Genomic DNA, 18937 nt, shown 5'->3' on the forward strand with positions numbered 1-18937 from the left:
GAAATTTATCAGGATATTGATTATCCTCTTAGCATCTAGCAGAGTTATGTTTCTTCTTCTTTGAATAATTTCTTTGAGAGGGGTCTCATGGTAGATCTCAGTTTGAAAAAAAATTCTAGGGTTTAATGTGCTCACAAATATTTCTTCTTCTCTCTTCCTTTCAAATATTCTTGGTGTAGAAATTTCTTTCCTTCAATACTTCAAACTTTTTACTTCTTTATACTCTTGCATCCGCTGTAATTACTGAGCCAACTGGGACTGAGCTCCAGCTAATGGGTCCTTTGCATAACTACAGAAGTCTTCTTTGCCCTTGATTGTATTACAATGTATCGAGATGTAGGTTTCTGTTTTATAAAACTTTCCTTTCTATATTTCCTTGCTTTCTTTAAATTTTATCATCTAGATATGATATGTCTGCTTGGATCATTGTTACTTATTAGCTTTTTTAAGTTTTTCTTTCATATTTTCTGTGGCTTTGCCACTTTCCACCTGCATCTACAGTTCCTTTATCTGATATTTCATCTTACAGTTTCATATTTTAGCTATATCAACCTTATTATCCCATCCATTATATTTCTGTAAGATTGTATCTTATTCCCAATATTTCCACATTTATAACTTTTTTTAAGATTTCATTCATTTATTTGAGAGACAGAGAGCATAAGCAGGGGGAGCGGCAGACAGAGGGAGTAGACTCCCCGCCAAGCAGGGAGCCCGATGCGAGGCTCCATCCCAGGACCCCAAGATCATGACCTGAGCCGAAGGCAGACGCTTAACCGACTGAGCCACCCAGGCGCCCCTGTAATTCTTTTTCTTATCATGTACTATGAATGAACAATCACCTTGTTTTGGATATAATCATTATATCTTATTTAGTACTATTTTACTCTGTTAAAAAAGCTTTTTCCAGTATCATATACTGCTTACACTTAGAGATAACTCTGAAAGAGAAGGGCAAGAAGTGGCTATCTTGTTGACCAGATGTTAAATAAAACACACTAGAAGGTAGCAGTGACCGATTTAGGTGGTAGTGAGGGTCAATTCCAGTTGGCAGCTAAGCGGTTTGAGAGCCTGCAGCTGTAACGGAAATGCAGGGGTGGGGAGGCATGAGGTCAAGGGGCCCAGGCCTCACCTGACTCAGGGACGCAGATGAGAAACTTCCTCATGGCAGCCTCCTGCGAGACAGGGAAGCAGGTGAGAAATGCTTTGTGAGAGCTCTTCACGAGATTATGTGTTTGGTCGTGTTCCTGGCACAGTCATTACAGGACGTTCCGCCAGCCCTGGGGTCAGACTGCAGGAGAGCCTTGCCCACGTGACCTTTGTGACGTGCGAGGTCACCAGGGTACCGTGGCGGAGTTGTTCCTATAGCTGTGGTCCTGGCACAAAACCAAATAGATCCATGGGATAGGATAGAAAGCTCGGGGACATCCTCAGGCCTCTATGGGAACTTTTATATGATGTATGTAACATCACAAATCAATATATTTGTGTATTCAGACTGCTTAGTACATCTGTATCCTTATAATGGCCTTGTGGGATCTGCCCCAAGCTGACCTCTGACCTCATCCCTTGTTGTTACCACCCACTTCTCAAATACACAAAACCCTTCTGTCCAAGAGACCCTGCACTGATATCCCCATCTCCTGGAATGATTTTATCCCAGATGTCCACATAGCCTGTTCTCTCATCTCCTCCGTGTCAATACTCAAAAGTCCAATTGTCAGAGATATCTTCACTGAACAACCTTACAAACATCGAAATGGTATTTCCTTTCTATTTTTAATTTTTAAAGGAATCTCCATACTGTTTTCCACTGTGGTTACACCGATTTACGTTCCCACCAACAGTACACGAGGGTCCCCTTTTCGAGTAATTTCACTACGGGGTATTTACCCAAAGAAAATGAAAATACTACTTTGAAAGGTATATGCACCCCTATGTTTTTTGTAGCATTATTTACAATAGCCAAGATCTGGAAGCAGCCCAAGTGTCCATTGACAGGTGAATGGATAAAGAAGATGTGGTATACATATACAATGGAATATCACTAAGCTATCAATAAGAATGAGATCTTGCCATTTGTGACAAAATGGATGGACTTAGAGGGCATTATGCAAAGTGAGATAAGTCAGAAAAACAACAAATACCGTATGATTTCACTTATAAGTGGAATCTTTTTTTTTTTTTTTTTTTAAGATTTTATTTCTTTATTTGAGAGAGAGAGAATGAGAGAGAGCACATGAGAGGGGTTAGGGTCAGAGGGAGAAGCAGACTCCCTGCCGAGCAGGGAGCCCGATGCGGGACTCGATCCAGGGACTCCAGGACCATGACCTGAGCCGAAGGCAGTCGCTTAACCAACTGAGCCACCCAGGCGCCCCTATAAGTGGAATCTAAAACAAAACAAAACAGATGAACAAACAAAACCAGACTCTTAAATACAGAGAGCAAACCAGTGGTTGCCAGAGGGGAGGTGGATGGGGGGTGGGTGAAATAGATAAAGGGGATTTAGAGCTACAAACTTCCAGTTTTAAAATAAGTAAGTCATAGAGATGAAAGGTACAGCATAGGGAATACGGTCAATTAACATTCTAATAATGTCGTGTGGTGACAGATGATGACTACACTTATGGTGAGCATTGAGTACTGTGTAAAATTGTTGAATCACATGTTATATGCTTGAAACTAATATAACGTTGCATGTTAATTACACTTCAATAAAAAAGATATATTTCCTATCTTAAAACAATTTCCAAAAGAAAATCCCAGATCCTGACAGATTTATAGGAGGAGAGTTTTAGGAAATATTCAATGATGATAAATCCAAATATACTCAAAATCTTTCAGAAATAAGCAATTACTAACTCATTTAATGGGGTTAGAATGAGATTGTCATAAAAAATTGCTAATTAGGGGAACCTGGATGGCTCAGTCAGAAGAGCATGTGACTCTTGATCTCAGGATCATGAGTTCAAGCTCCATGTTGGGTGTAGAGATTACTAAAAATAATAAATAAACTTAAAAAAAATGCTAATTGAATTCATATGTATACAAATTGCAATACCTTGAGTTCCTATTAGGAATGATTTATTACTAGGAAACAGATAAATGTCATTCACCATATTAGTGGATAGTACATAATCATAACATCATCTTAATAAATATGGAAAAATGTAAATAAAATTCAAATCCACTCATATTTTTAAAAAATATGTCACACTATGCATAGAAATATGTGCCCTTATTTAGTAGAATATTATCAACAAAAACACTACAATAAACTGATTTTAGTGATAAAACATCAGAAAATTTTGCTTTCAAATTAGCAACCAGACAAGGCTATCATTATTACTTTTTCAATATACTATTATACCAGATAATCTAGCTGGTGTCATGAGACAGAGAAAAAGATTTAAAAGGGTTGTAATAGTATTAACATAACAATAATTTTTCTGAGAGTATCTGATCATGTACACAGAAAAAATAATATGTAATGAAAACTGGAATACTCCTGACACTTTATCAACTTTGCCATATCTGTGATCAGTTTCTAAAAACAAAATAAAGTCCACTTCTACAAATGAGAACTAGATGAGGGGACTAGGTAATTTTTGAAAGGTTTTTGCTTTATAGCAAAAAGAGGTATTCTGATCCTCAGAATAAAACTAATAAAACATGTATGTGGTGGAGATAGCAAGTTTTCATATATCTGATAAGGGGGATTAATATCCAAAATATATAGAGAACTCTTACAATTTAAGAAATGATTTTTAAATGGGCAAAGACTTAAATAGATATTTTTCCAAAGATATACAAATGGCACATAAATGATGCTCAAGATCACTAATAATTAGGGAAATGTAAATCAAAGCCACAATTAGATACCCATTAAGATAGTTATGAGTGTAAAAATGGAAATTAAGGGGTGCCTGCGTGACTCAGTCAGTTAAACATCTGCCTTCGACTCAGGTCATGATCTCAGAGTCCTGGGATAGAGCCCCACGTCACTGCCCAGCAGGGAGTCTGCTTCTTTCTTTCTTTCTCTCCCTCTGCCCCTCCCCACCGTGTGTTCTCTCTCTCAAATAAATAAAAATCTTTTAAAAAATGGAAATTAAGTGTTGGCAAGGATGTGGAGAAATGGGAACCCTGGTGCATTGTTGGTGGAAAAATCAGCAGTTGTGGGAAAAAGTAGAGAGGTTCCTCAAAAAAATTAAAAACAAATACCATATGATGCAGCAATTTCACTTCTGGGTATATATCCAAAAAGAATGAAAGCAGGGACATGAACAGATGTACACCAATGTTCATAGTGGCATTATTTACAAGAACCCAAAAGTGGAAACAGCTCCAGTGTTTACCAACAGATAAATGGATAAAATGTGATGTACACATATACAATGGACTAAAGGAATGAAGTTCTGATACATGCCATAACATGGATGGATAACCTTGAAATCATCATGCTAAGTGAAGTAAGAGGACAAATAGTGTACAATTCCACTTACATGAGATACCTAGACTACTCAAATCCATAGAGACAGAAAGCAGAACAGTGATTGCCAAGAGTTAGAGGTAGGGGGTGATGGGCAATCCTTTTTTTTTTTTTTTTTTTTAAGATTTTGTTTATTTATTCATGAGAGACAGAGAGAGGCAGAGACAGAGGGAGAAGCAGGATCCTGCAGAGCAGGAAGCCTGATGTGGGGCTCAATCCCAGGACCCTGGGATCACACTTAACTGACTGAGCCATCCAGGCGCCCGATGGGCAGTTCTTGCTTAATGGGTACAGAGTTTCAGAATTTCAGTCTGAGACAATGAAAAGGTCCTGGAGATGGATACTGGTGTTGGTTGCATGGCAATGTAAATGTTCTTAATGCCATTGAATTGTACACTTAGAAATGGTTATAATGTAAATTTTATGTTATGCCAGTTTTTTCACAATTTTTACAAAGAGCTTCCCCACCCCATCCTAACATGAGCATATCCTTCTTTGCATTCTTTAATGAAGTTGACAGAGAATTTTAAGAATTCATGATAGCCTTGTGTTCTAATCACTACACAGCTGGTGAAGGAGAGATTACCCAAATAATAAATAAACTTAAAAAAAATGCTAATTGAATTCAACCCAAATAACACAGGATGGTCGAACACAAAACACCTAACACTGGACAAATGAAAGTGGCAACAGTTTATTAGTCACATATACACACAGCCTAGGCCAAGACATCACATGCCACACAGGGTCACGCAGGTGTTGCACTCATGAGAAGGGGCTCTGCGGGAGGGGCGGTTTATAGCAATGAGAGTGTGAGGTGCCCCTGGTTGCCATGGAAGTATTGGCCTGGCTTGTATGAGTAATTTCACCAGCTGGCGGGGAACTGAGACCCGCCAATTAAGGACCAGGTGCAGTGCACTGTTCTGGCTGATAGGGGGAGCTAGCCAGGTAAGCAGCCTTTCTCCCTGGGGTGGGGAGCCTATGTGGCCCGAGCCGGGGACCTCCCAGTGTGGTCCTTGGGCCCCTGTGAGACTCAGAGATGTCAAGGTACCACTTGCAATCTCAGTCCTAACTGAAGAGGTGCCTGGGAAAAGCTGCTCAACATCACTGATGATCAGGGAAATGCAAATCAAAACCATAGTGAGATATTATGTCATCCCTGTTAAAATGGCTGTCAACAAAAAAGATAACAAGTGCTGGCGAGGATGTAGAGATAAGGAAATCTTCGTACTGTCGATGGGAACGTAACTTGGTTCAACCACTATGGAAAACAGTATGGTGATTTTTCAAAAAATTAAAAATAGAATTACCATTATGATCGAGCAATCAATCCCCCACTTCTGGGTATATATCCACCAGAAATGAAAAACGGGAGCTCAAGGACACCTGAGTGGTTCAAGTCAGTTAAGCTCTGCCTTTGGCTCAGGTCACGATGGCTCAACAGGGAGCCTGCTTCTCCCTCTGCCTGCCACTCCCCCTGCTTGTGCTCTTTCTCCCTCGCTGACAAATAAATAAATAAAATCTTAAAAAAGAAAAAAAGAAAACAAGAGCTCAAAAAGACATCTGCACTCCCATGTTCATTGCCGCATTATCCACAATAGCCAAGATATGGAAACAAGCTAAGTGTCTGTCAACAGATGAATGGATAAAGAAGAGGTGGTACACACACACACACACACACACACACACACACACTGGACTATTATCCAGCCATGAGAAATATGAAATCCTTTTATTTGTAACAATGTGGATGGACCTTGAAGGCAGTATGCTAAATAAGATAAGTCAGAGAAAGGAAATCTGTATGATATCCCATGTGGAATCTGAAAAAACCAAATTTGTGGAAACAGAGTAGAACTGTGGTGGCCAGGGGCTGGGGGCATGCGGTAACTGGAGGGATGTTGTTAAAGTGCACAAACCTACAAGTAGAAGATGAGTAAGTTGTGCGGATCTCAGGCACGACATTGCGATTATAGATAACAATACTGTACTATGTACTTGAAAGTTGCTAAGAGACTAGATCTTAAATGTTCTCACCACACACACACACAAAAGATGATAGTTATGGGATGTGGTGGAGGTGTTAGCTGATGCTATGGTTGAGATCCTCTTGCAATACGTAAGTGTATCAGATCAACACATTGTACACCTTAACCTTACACAATTATATCTCATTTTTTTAACTAGATGAATTTAGAAAAAGAAAATTCAGGCCTTACAATACAATTGGCCCCTTGATATTTTGACCTTGAATTAGACCTTGATGACAGGTCTTTTAGGGAGTAGAAGCACTGGGCTAAGAAGCAAAGTAGGCTTTGGACCAGGAGGGAGAACAAGAACAAGGCAATGGGGGGACCTGTGTGGCATTGGTGTAGGGAGCCCAGGTCCCAAGGGGAGTGTGAATTCAGATGAATTGGTGTCAGTGGGAATAACAACCCCACTGTGGGGGATCCATTTGCCGCTTTGTAACATAAATAACTCTAAAGAGGAAAATAAGTAAAATATTATTTTATTAATAAAATAGAATAATTCATAACCATCAAAATTTCATAATTATGGTGACTGAATTAAATTGAGGAGTGTTTACTTTATTAGACTGAACAAAATTAAACTGCAAACATTTGACCTCTTTTGACTTAGAGGAATGGTAATTTCATGTGGCTCAAACTAAAATAAAGTTTGTGAAAGAAGCAGAACGCTATAGTCTATACGTTTATTATAAGACATTTATTTATATTTGAAAAGTGAGCCTTTTTTTTTTTTTTTTTTTTAAAGATTTTATTTATTTATTTGATAGAGCTAGAGAGAGGGAGAGCACAAGCAGGGGGAGTGGCAGGCAGAGGGAGAGGAAGAGGCAGGCTCCCCGCTGAGGAAGGAGCCCGACGTGGGGCTCGATCCCAGGACTCTGGGATCATGACCTGAGCCGAAGGCAGCCGCTTAACTGACTGAGCCACCCAGGCGCCCCAGAAAAGTGAGCCTTTTAAAATACTCAATAATGATAGTGTGCAGGAGTGTTGTGTCCCTTAAGGTGTAAACATATAATAGGACCTGGGTTATTCTCTAACATGTAGCCCTGTTGACATTCATTATAGCCATGATCATTGTCAGGACTTTTCCTTTCTATTCATGTATTTCCATTTGCTCCCTCACTTCATCCCTGCCTTGGGCTAGCATTCCATCCTAATGACACCTTGCCCAGTTACCCCATGTAAAGTCACCCCGATCTCTTTAATCTCTTCACTTCTATTTGGTTGTCTTCAGAACTGATATTTTGCTCAATTATTGAGTTCCTTTTTGTGGATCTGTCTTTAGCCCTGGACCCTGAGCTGCTTATGTGGAAGCCAGTCAGTTTCACAAGTTGATATTGCCTCTGTGATTTAATGCCATTTTCCCTGAGAAAAAGGTATAACTTCTGATGACATCCAATGTGTTTCAGAGTGTTTAAAAATGACAGACATAGGGGCACCTGGGTGGCTTAGTCGGTTTAGTGTCCAACACTTGATTTCGGCTCAGGTCATGATATTAGGGTCATGAGATCAAGCCCTGAGTTGGGCTCCACCCTGGCTGTGGACCCTGCTTAGGATTCTCTCTCTCCTTCTGCCCGCCCCCCCAAATGACAGACATTTTGGACACGAACAACCTATATGGTGAACTTACAAGGCAAAGGGTGTGGCCAACAAACAGCTGCTCCACCAAAAAAACCTGTAGCTAACAAAGTGGAGGGACATTTTTGGAGAGCTGGAAACTAACTCCTACAAGGTTGAAAACATACTGCTGCTAGTAAGTAAAATCCTAAGTATTCCATATGCAAACACTTTGCTGAAAGTATATTTAGCTTGATATCGTAACACTGGGCTAACACTAAAAATAGTGTAATGTAGGCTTAATAAGACCAGATCTTCAGGGGTGTTTGGGTGGCTCAGTCAGTTAAGCTACAGACTCTTGGTTTCACCTCAGGTACCGATCTCAGGCTGATGAGATGGAGCCCCAGCGACAGGCTCAAAGGGGAGTCTGCTTGAGATTCTCTTCCTCTCCCTCTGCCCCTTCCCTGCTAGTGCTCTCTCTCTCAAAATAAATAAATCTTAAAAAAAAAAAAAAAGACGAGATCTGCAAGTCAAAGTGATTATTTGACTGTATTCAGTCTTACCACTACTTTAAAAAAAAAAAAAGTGCTATAAAACCCACGGACAGTTCAGACAAGTATTATTGAAAAAGGAAAGAGTAAAAATATCCTAATGTATGATGAGACAGGAAGAAACATTTCTTTTAAATATATATATGTTTAATTAGTCCTACTGTATTTACATTCTCCTTTTTAAAGGTCTTACGTTTATGTATCTTAAGAATACACAATAATATAGGGTACAAAATTTAAATATTTAGTAAGAACTTGCCGTGTCAGAGGATGGAAACATTTTTCTCACACCTGTTTGTCTTATTATTAATTGCCACTATTAGTTCTATTGCTGTTCTATTTAATAGCATTTCTGTAATAAAAAAGTAAACAATCCAGAAAGAAATAATTTCAAACACCTATTTTTCATATTTTATTTTTATTTTTATTTTTTTTTAATTTAACAGAGAGAGACACAGCGAGAGGGAACACAAGCAGGGGGAGTGGGAGAGGGAGAAGCAGGCTCCCCGCAGAGCAGGGAGCCCGATGTGGGACTCGATCCCAGGACTCTGGGATCATGACCTGAGCCGAAGGCAGTCGCTTAACCGACTGAGCCACCCAGGCGCCCTATTTTTCATATTTTTATGTTAAAATAATAACACAACTTAGAATATATTATTATTATGGTTTTGGGAGGTCTGGTACGGCAGTGTCCTGGGTTGGCTCTCTACTTTGGGCGTCAAGCGTCGGGCAATCGTGAACTCCTGAATCCTCATCTCTGCCTTCCCTGGGCGGGTCAGGTACTTACTCGCCTCCCTTGAGCCCCGACGACCAGCCCATTAAACTCGCCCAGTCCTAGAGTTGACAGAAACAGGTCAGGCTGTCAGCTCAGCGAGAGTCTGCGCCTGCGTAATCTCAACACCCACGGGAACTCCCAGAAGTCTCCCGGGCGCGGAGTGGGCGGTCCTTATGGGAGGTGGGCCGCATGCTTTCTACGGTTTTACCGCCCGAGACTACATTTCCCACAGGCTACTGCGATGAGGCGGAATCAGCCTGGGACTACATTTCCCAAAGGCCACCGGGGCAACCTGGCCCTCTGCCTTTTCCTCCCGCTCTTTTGTGATTGTTGGCGCGGCTGCGGGCTTTGAGGTCCGTGAGGGAGGAGTCGACACCCAGCCTCACCGGGAGGGCACTGCAGACTCCGACCCGCCCACAGGGCTGCGTGGACTTCTGTGAAGGAAAATAGTGAGTGCAGGGCGTGCGGGGAGGGGGCTGGCCGGCGCTGCGCGCGTCCCCGGCGCGCGTGTGTGCGTGAGTAGCGGGGTGCCGGACAGTGAGGGCTCGGGCGGGGGCTGTGCGCCCGCGAAGGCTGGGCGGGAGCGGTGCCACCGTGAGCCGTGTTCTGGGTTCCTGCTGCCTCCTGCCCCTTTCCCCTCACAGCCAAGTGGTCTGCCCTAGACAGACGGTCCCCGGAGGGAGGTCGGTCATGGAGCCTTTGAATGAAAGCTTCCCAGCGGGAAGGCGGGGAACTGATCGGAGACGGGAATTTTAGAGCCTTCAGTTTCTCCAAGCAAAGCTCCCGAGGAGACTGGATGGGAAATTACCCCCTTTTTGTTCACTAATTTGTTTTACGAGCACATTTGTTTTCCTTTGCCCGAAGTACTCCACATAATTGTGACCTACTCTGTGTCTTCTTTCCAGTGAATGATGGGGTCCTTAGAGATGGATTCCCCCTCCCTGTGGCCCCTCATCCTCTCTTTTTACCCAATATTCTCATTAGCATTTTAGTTGTTATTTCTCACTACTGATTACAAATCATTTAAATCTTATTCTGTGATCCCTTTTCTAAGCATCGTGATAGTAGGTTATAGGAATGCAATTTCTGAAGTTTGCTCTCAGGGCTTTATTTTAGACTTCGATAGAGTAAAAAGATGAGTATTAGTATTTGGTTGGCATACTAGATACTACTATACAAGACAACTCCCCTTCTCCCAAGGCTTCATTGTCAAGTTCAGCAAGATAGGCATTGGTTTAATAATTTCAGTAGCATATAACAGTCGTCTTCCATGAGAAGCTTTTAGAAGTGGGAATGTGATTGTAGGTTTGAGTGTATTGGTAGGTCTGTGTCCTTAGTCATTTGTTTTATTTTTTTAATTTTAATTTTTTAAAAAGATTTGTTTATTTATTTGAGAGAGAGAGAGAGCGAGCACGCACGCACACAGAGGGAGAGGGAGAAGCAGACTCAAGCCTGATGCAGGGCTTGATCCCAGGACCCTGGGATCATGACCTGAGCAGAGGCAGACACTTAACCGACTGAGCCACCCAGGGGCCCCTAATTTTACTTTTTAAATTTTGTTTTATTTGTTAGGCCTTGATTTGACAGCAGAATTTGTTTACACGTCATTGGACAGTGAGAGGCAGCGTGGTATGCTGTTGAAGAGTATGAGTTCTGAGTCTGAAATATCTGGCTTTGAATCTTGGCTTTGCCACTACTAGATATTTACAATCTACACACTCTGCACACTCTGTTTTCTAAATCTTCAAAGGGGGTATAACAATAGTTCCTGCTTCATAGGGACATAATAAGGATAAGATGTATTAATATGTATAAAGTTCCTTAAAACAATGTCTGGAACATAATGAACACTCAGGAAGTATTAACTCTTCATCATTGGTGATTCTGGGTCATTCCTTTCAGAATTCAGTAGCAATAGAATAAGCTTAACTCGTTAAAAACAAATTCTTTTTTTTTTTTTTTAATATTTTATTTAATTATTTGACAGAGACACAGCGAGAGAGGGAACACAAGCAGGGGGAGTGGGAGAGGGAGAAGCAGGCCTCCTGCTGAGCAGGGAGCCCTACGTGGGGCTCGATCCCAGGACCCTGGGACCATGACCTGAGCTGAAGGCAGACGCCCAACCGACTGAGCCACCCAAGAGCCCCTTAAACAAATTCTTAAACTGAAGACTGATTAGGGCTTCCAGGTGACCACAAACCACTTATAATTGCATACAGAGTTGTAGTTTATATATGTGTATTTTTCTGGAGAGAAACATTGTGATTTATTCAATTAATAAAGGTGGTATATGCAATAAAAATATTTAAAACCGTTGGTGTGCAAGCAAAGATTTTAATAGCTGGGAATGATCTTGTACAAAATTAGAGTTCAATATTGTATAAATAGTTAAGTACCTCAGTCCATATTTATGTGATGGAATATTATGCAACTAACAAAAATATGTTTATAAAGGATCAGTCACAAGAAGAAAAATGTGAAGTAGTTTTAAACTACATGCACAGTTATGGACAGTTGTATTCAAGGAAATCTTAAATTATATATGAATCTCATTTACTATCATAATGGTTTTGTGAGATATTTTTCAAGGACGGTATATATTTTAATTAGTGGAGAAGAGGGATTTGGCCACATTTATGGATCATTCCTTGTGTACCCAAGAGTGTTCTCTCTACTTTGCGTTCATACTCTCATTCAGTCTGCAGTGGCCACTTAACCTGAATTATGTCTTTCAGAGAAGAATAGATATAATTATGTTGATGAGATACAACTAAAAGATGTCCAAGTACTGCTTTTCCCTGATGATCCTATTTGATCTTGGTTTTATTAAAGTCTAGAATGTATCCACTGTGAATAACTGTTTAATTATAACTGTAAAATTATTGTAAAAGTCTTCATATTAAATTCTGAAGGTAGAATTAGGGCAGACTTGTCCTCCCTCCCCAAAAAAAATCAGTAATCCAAAGAATTTATGAAAAAAGTTAACATTTAAAAAAAAAAAAAGTTACCCATAACTCTACCTATTGGACTGTGAAATAATAAAAAATGTATTTATATTGGTTTCTACCCCTGGTGCCTGCTAATATTTGGTCTTTGACCAGGGTTCCTGACACGGAGCTCCTAAAATCCTTGTGATTTCCTGAGTAATAGGAGTGTCTGACACAGAGCTCCTAAATCTCTTAGAATTTCCTGGGTAATAGGAGTATCTTTTGTTCTAAAGAAGTGACTATTGGGTTCTTGAATGGGGCCTGGTCACTAGAAAGACCAAGCCATGTTTAGAAGCTTGAACCTTCAGGGGTGCCTGGGTGGCTCAGTTGGTTAAGTGACTGCCTTCGGCTCAGTTCATGATCCTAGCTTCCTGGGATCCAGCCCTGCATTAGGCTCCCTGCTCTGCAGGAAGCCTGCTTCTCCCTCTCACTCTGCTGCTCCCACTGCTTGTGCTCTCCTGCTCTCTCTCTCTGTCAAAAAAAAAAAAAAAAAAAAAAAAAAAAAAAATATATATATATATATATATATATATACATATTTTAAATTTAAATTTAAAAAAATATATATATAATTTAAATTAAAAAAAATATATATATATATATATTTTTTTTTTTTTAAAGAAAAAAAGAAACTTGAACCTTCAGCTCTAGCTCCCATTCTCAGGGCAGGGGTAGGGGGAAGGGACTGGAAAATGAGTTAATAATTGATCATGCCTATATGATGAAACCGCCGTAAAAATCCCTAAAGTACAGGGTGTGGAGAACTTGCAGGTTGGTTAGCACATCCATGTGCCAGGAGCATGGCACACCCCATCTCCTCAGAGACAGAAGCTCCTACACTTGGAACCTTCCAGACCTCACCCTATGTATTTCTTCATCTGGCTATTCATCTGTATACTTTATCATATCCCTTAATGTATAGTAAACTGATAAACTTAGTGTTTTCCCTGAGTTCTCTGAGCCGTTGTAGCAAATTTTTGAACCTGAGGAGGGAGGTGTGGGAACCCCAATTTATAGCCAGTTGGTTAGAAGTACAGGTGACAACCTGGGACTTGTGATTGGTTTCTGAAGTGGGGGCAGTCGGACTGAGCCCTTAACTTGTGGGATTTGATGCTAACTCCAGGTAGATAGTGTCAGAGCTCGGAGCTGAATTGAATTGTAGGGCATCCAGCTGGTGTCAGAGAATTGTTGATGTGTTTAAAAAAAATACATAGTTGGTGTCAGAAGCACTGTGAGTGTGAGAGTAGAGGAAACCAATGCATGTGTCCTAAACACAGACATAATATTAATATTTTGGTGTGCATTCTCCTCCCCCCGCCCCAGTTTTTTGTTAGCAGATATATAGGGTTTTATTGTATCTGCAGAGTAGAATCATGCTAATTGATTATGCAAAGTAGGAAAGACTCTTCAACTCTTAGACTAAAACAGGGAAACTATAGGACTCAATGTTCTTTGCGTGCAGCAGGAAGAAGAGGGAAGCACCCGTGATCCTCTTGTTTGAAAAACCTTATCGGTATTTACACGTTTTGGGATTATAGCAATGTCATATAAAAAATATAAGTGCAGGTGAAAGGACTTCCAAGGATCTGTTGTACAAATTACTCTTCCAGTGACAAATTTATATAAGAAAAGAGAGTAAGATGATAGCAGTTATGAACATGTACACCAATCTCCAAGTTGCACAGGAAGAACAGGATTCAACCTTTGTTAGTTATTTCAGTTTTGCATCTTATAACAGAATGGTGCCTCTCTGTAATTTCTATAGAGAAAGAGGAAATTTAGACATCAGAGAAATCTTTCCTGCTATTTTTTAAAAGAAAAGTTGCATTCTTAAGGTCAGGCTCTAAGTGTTTTCATTAAAATTATAAGAAAACATGCCAGAGAGAAGTAAAAAATGGAAACAAATAATGTCCTTTATAAAAATGAAATGAGGGGCATGTCATATTCTTCAATAATAATAATAGCTAACTTATGTTAAGCCAATTTTCTAGTAAGTGTTTTAAATGGATTTTCTTACTTATTCTTCAAGATAACCATATGTAGTAGTTGATATTCTTATCCCCATTTTAATGATGAGAAAACTGAGCTACTGAGGTGTTAGTAAATGCCTGATCAATGTCTTCTCTATTTTCTCTCTCCCGTCTTGACGTTATCCTGAGCCCACAAAAGAAGTTCTGGTTTGGGTGGTATGGCTTCTTTTTCAGTTAGAATGTAGGAATGATTTTATTTAGGAATGGGCAGAAGCCCTGAATAAACACTTTTCCAAAGAAGACATACAGATAGCTGACAGACACATAAAAAGATGCTCAGTATCGCTCATCATCAGGGAAATGTAAATCAAAACCACAATGAGACACCACCTCACGCTGTTAGAATGGCTATTATAAAAAAGACAAGAAATAACAAGTGTTGGTGAGGATGTGGGGAAAAGGGAACCCTCGTGCACTGTTGGTGGGAATGCAAACTGGTGCAGCCACTCTGGAAAATGGTATGGAGGTTCCTCAAAAAGGTAAAAATAGAACTACCCTACAATCCAGCAATTCCACTTTGGGTATTTACCCAAAGAAAACAAAAACATGAAATCAAAAAGATATCAGCACCCCTATGTTCATTGCAGCATTATTTACAATAGCTAAGATATGGAAGCATCCATCAGTAGATGAATGGATAAAGAAGATGTGGTACATGTATACACACAATGGAATATTATTCATCCATAAAAAAGAATAAAATCTTGCCATTTGTGACAACATGGAGAGACCTAGAGGGTATTATGCTAAGTAAAATAAGTCGGAGAAAGACAAATACCATTTGCTTTCACTTATATATGTTGAATATAAAAAACAAAACAATCGAGCAAACAAAACAAAACAGAAACAGACTCAAAAATACAGAGAACAAATGGGTGGTTGCCAGAGGGGAGGAGGGAGGGAGATGGGTGAAATAAGTGACAAGGATTAAAAGATACAAACCTCCAGTAAAATAAGTAAGTCACAGAGATATGTAGAATAGAGAATATAGTCAATAATAATAACTTTGTATGGTGGCAGGTGATAGACTTATTGGGGTGATAATTTCATAATGTGTATAAATGTCAAGTCACTGTGTTGTATACCTGAAACTGAAACTAATATTATATGTCAACTATACTTCAATAAAAAAAAATTCCAACCCAAAAAAAAGAGAATGTAGGAATGTAGGGAGGAGGATCTGTTCAAAGCAGAACTGTGCAGGCCACCATTCGATCTAGATCAGCCTCCCCAGAATGAAGGCCTGTCCAGAAAACCTGCTGACGTGTCTAATTCTGGCTTCCGTGAAGAAGCGCTGTTGTTCTGCATCCAGCTGTGTGCATCTTGGTTCACTGGGGTTTGGATTTATCCAGAATCCCTCTGTTCTCCAAAATTTCATGTGAGGGTGGTTGTAACATCATTTGGAACCAAAATGCGGGGACAAGAAGGTTTATTGGCTGAAGTTATTGGGAACACTAAAGCCTCCTTTTCTTCTCTCAGCTCTGAATTTTCTAGAGTTTGAACTTCTCTGGTAGAGGAACCCCCCAGGAAGACTGATCGGTTCTTACATTTCTAAAAGCATGGCCCATGTAAGTTGCTTCTCTGTGAAATATTGGTATTTTTAGACTACATAGATATTTTCATTAAGCACCATCTCATTACCTGCTTGATTCCTCCTGTTTGAAACAGTGCCAAACAATTGCTTCTTCCTTATGAGGTCCCCTTTTCTAATTGGTGTTCATTAATTCATTGAGCAAATTACGGAAAAGATCACATGTGATAAATCTTTGCTGAAGGACTGTGATGGAACAGTGAAGGTGTGAAGTCTCATGAATTATTTGAGCTCCCTGTGTCAGTCAGTGGTTTGGTGAGTTTGAGATATTGACCTCATTTGACCGTACATCAGAAGATTTAACATTTTCCACAGACCTACTAAGATGGGATTTTGTACTGATTGGTCTCAGTCTTAATATGATGAGATCACGTGCTCTGTGAGGCTTTTAGGAACACATTAGGGCCATGACTGTGACATGGAAACATTGATACCATCATTCTTGCCAGGTGATGCCTGAGAGTGACAGTAGGTCAATTTTGTGGTGGAACGGGACCTGCCAGACTTGGGTGACATTCGTTTGATTCTGAATCATAATCCGCTAACTGAAAAACAGCAAAAGTGTTGAGTGAGGAATGCTGCATGACAATATGAGCTTATTATTGTAAGTCGCAGATTAACGTAGATTACCTGAATTGGGGAAATCAGAGACATTTGGTCAAATCTCATATAAATCTAAAATAATGACTAATTCTGATACATATTCACGAGAGGTACTTTTATGCCATCATGAAAATTTTTTTATTAATATAAGGAAAAATGTTTACGATATGATCTGACATAAGAATCTTGAAGCTTGAGAAATTAACAAATTTGTGTAATATCTATTTTCTAAACTAAGGATTTTATGCTTAAAAAATGCCTATTTCTCTTAAAGGGAAAATAATGTAAAGATTACAATTTCTTGAGAATTTATTAGGTTAGGTACTGAGCAGGCAGTGTCTTTGTGTATGCTGTTTTATTTAACAGAGAAACTTGGATTATTTTATCAATTTCTCAACAGATCTGGAGTACTGTGGTATCCCACAGCATACAGAAAATTTTGACTGTAGCAACAGGGTTCTTCCAGAACATGCAGATATTCTGATTCATTTGCTTCTTATATGCTACGTTGAAACTTATTATCTCCTCTTCTTTCATCTTAAAACATTTTTTTTTTTTTAATTTCACCAGACATATGTGGGTTTGCAGTTTCAGGGATCAGTGACATTCAGGGATGTGGCCGTAGCCTTCTCTCAGCAGGAGTGGGAGAGTGAATCCTGCTCAGAGGCACTTGCACAGGGATGTGATGTTGGAGAACTATAGTAACTTGGTCTCACTGGGTAAGTTTACCTCTGTCAAATAAATTAGAATCTTCTCCCCAACATCGTACATTTTAGGGCTATCTTAAGAAGTGAACGTAATTTCTTCCCTCTGTCCCCAAAGACATGGTTTGAGCTTTGTTAGGCTGGAAAGGATGAAATGGCAGGATTAGAACTCTGGGGTGTTTATTGCATAAACATTGACAAAGGCCAGATTTCCCATTATGTTTATGCTCAAAATTGCTATAAATGCACTATTACTATCTGACCCACCTGCAGGCAGAACAGCTAGACACAGGGTCCTGATTTCTTCTATGTGAAGAGCCTGTGCAACGTACACAGTGGGGGCTGGATAAACAAATCATTTAAACCTGAAGGTACCTCACTTTCTTTCTTACAAAACAATTACCCTGATTTTGTGGTTAAAATGTATAATTCATGAACTTTGCATTTAAGATTAAATGAGTATCCTATAGATACATATGTCTCAAGAAACTTTTTGGTTTTTCTCTTAGAAAAATAACAGTAATAATGTTAGTAACTCACATTGTGCTTACTGTGTACCAGTCACTATCCTAAGCTCTTTACATGTTTGTATCTGATTTGTATTAACTGATTTTTCTCCTCACAATCACCCTATGAGATAGGGATTATTGATAACCATTTCAGAGGAGAATGTTGAAGACAGTTTAAGTGTGTTTCCCTAGGTCACACAGCTGGTAGGAGGCAGAAGCAGGAATTTGAACCCATGCACTCTGGTACCAGAGTCTGTGTTCTCAATTACAAGGTCATGCTTTCTGTCAAGACACAGGAGAGAGAGAAAGAAAGAGAATAGATTTCACTTAAAATAAAACCTTTTGCCCATCTATTTGGATTCTTGAATCACCTTGCCTTTCCCCGAAGTACTTCTCAATGTCATTTTAGTCTATTCCAAGTTTAACCTAAGCTCAAAGTATTTTTTAATTCCTATTTTATTTCTTTTCTACATTGTATGGCATTCTTACCTTGTAAGCTGGACATTCCATTTCTAAACCACATGTGATTACTTTATTGGAACTATGGAAAGAGCCGTGGATGACAGTGAGGAAAGATCAAAGAAGACAATACGCAGGTGAGTAAGAGCAGGTCAGGTAGAGAAGCTCTCATTGCTGGAAGTAACCCATGTGCTCAGGGAGTAGGCACATCTCTGAGCTGTTGTTTGTAACTTTCCCTTCAAAGGCCCCAGCAAGGCCTGCATAGAAAGCCTGAAACTTGGGAGAAAGATGAATATCTCACCAAAATTTCCAAAGAAACTTCACCTTTACCAATTTTATCATTCCCTCACCTTCTCATATTTCCCTGGTCATCTTATTAGGCCGGCTCTCTTTCCCAGTGCAATATTTCAGCTATATTTTGAATTTGACTGCTTTCAGCTCCTCTTCTGCATTTAGATTTATTTGTATATTCTGAGGTGGTGATAACTGAGCAGAGATAAGAACAAGAAGGGATTAGGCTGTATAATTATATAGAACATTCCAGGCAGAGTGAATAACAAATTTGCATTACTTGAGGTGGGAATGAGCTTTCTGTGATTCAGGAGCAATGAGCAGAGTGGAACAGAATTAATGAGGGGAGAGTAACAAGAAAAAA

General features: G+C 39.7%; 1 non-coding gene across 1 annotated transcript; it reads left to right on the forward strand.

The window, feature by feature from the left end:
• The first annotated feature begins 9689 nt into the window (after window positions 1-9689).
• Window positions 9690-17700, forward strand: LOC118545936 (uncharacterized). Its single transcript, XR_013444314.1, has 4 exons — window positions 9690-9848; window positions 15896-15984; window positions 17181-17329; window positions 17588-17700. It is a non-coding gene; the product is annotated as an uncharacterized LOC118545936 (transcript).
• Window positions 17701-18937: the final 1237 nt, after the last annotated feature.

This window comes from Halichoerus grypus, chromosome 15 (genome assembly GCF_964656455.1).
Source record: "Halichoerus grypus chromosome 15, mHalGry1.hap1.1, whole genome shotgun sequence".
NCBI lineage: Eukaryota > Metazoa > Chordata > Mammalia > Carnivora > Phocidae > Halichoerus > Halichoerus grypus.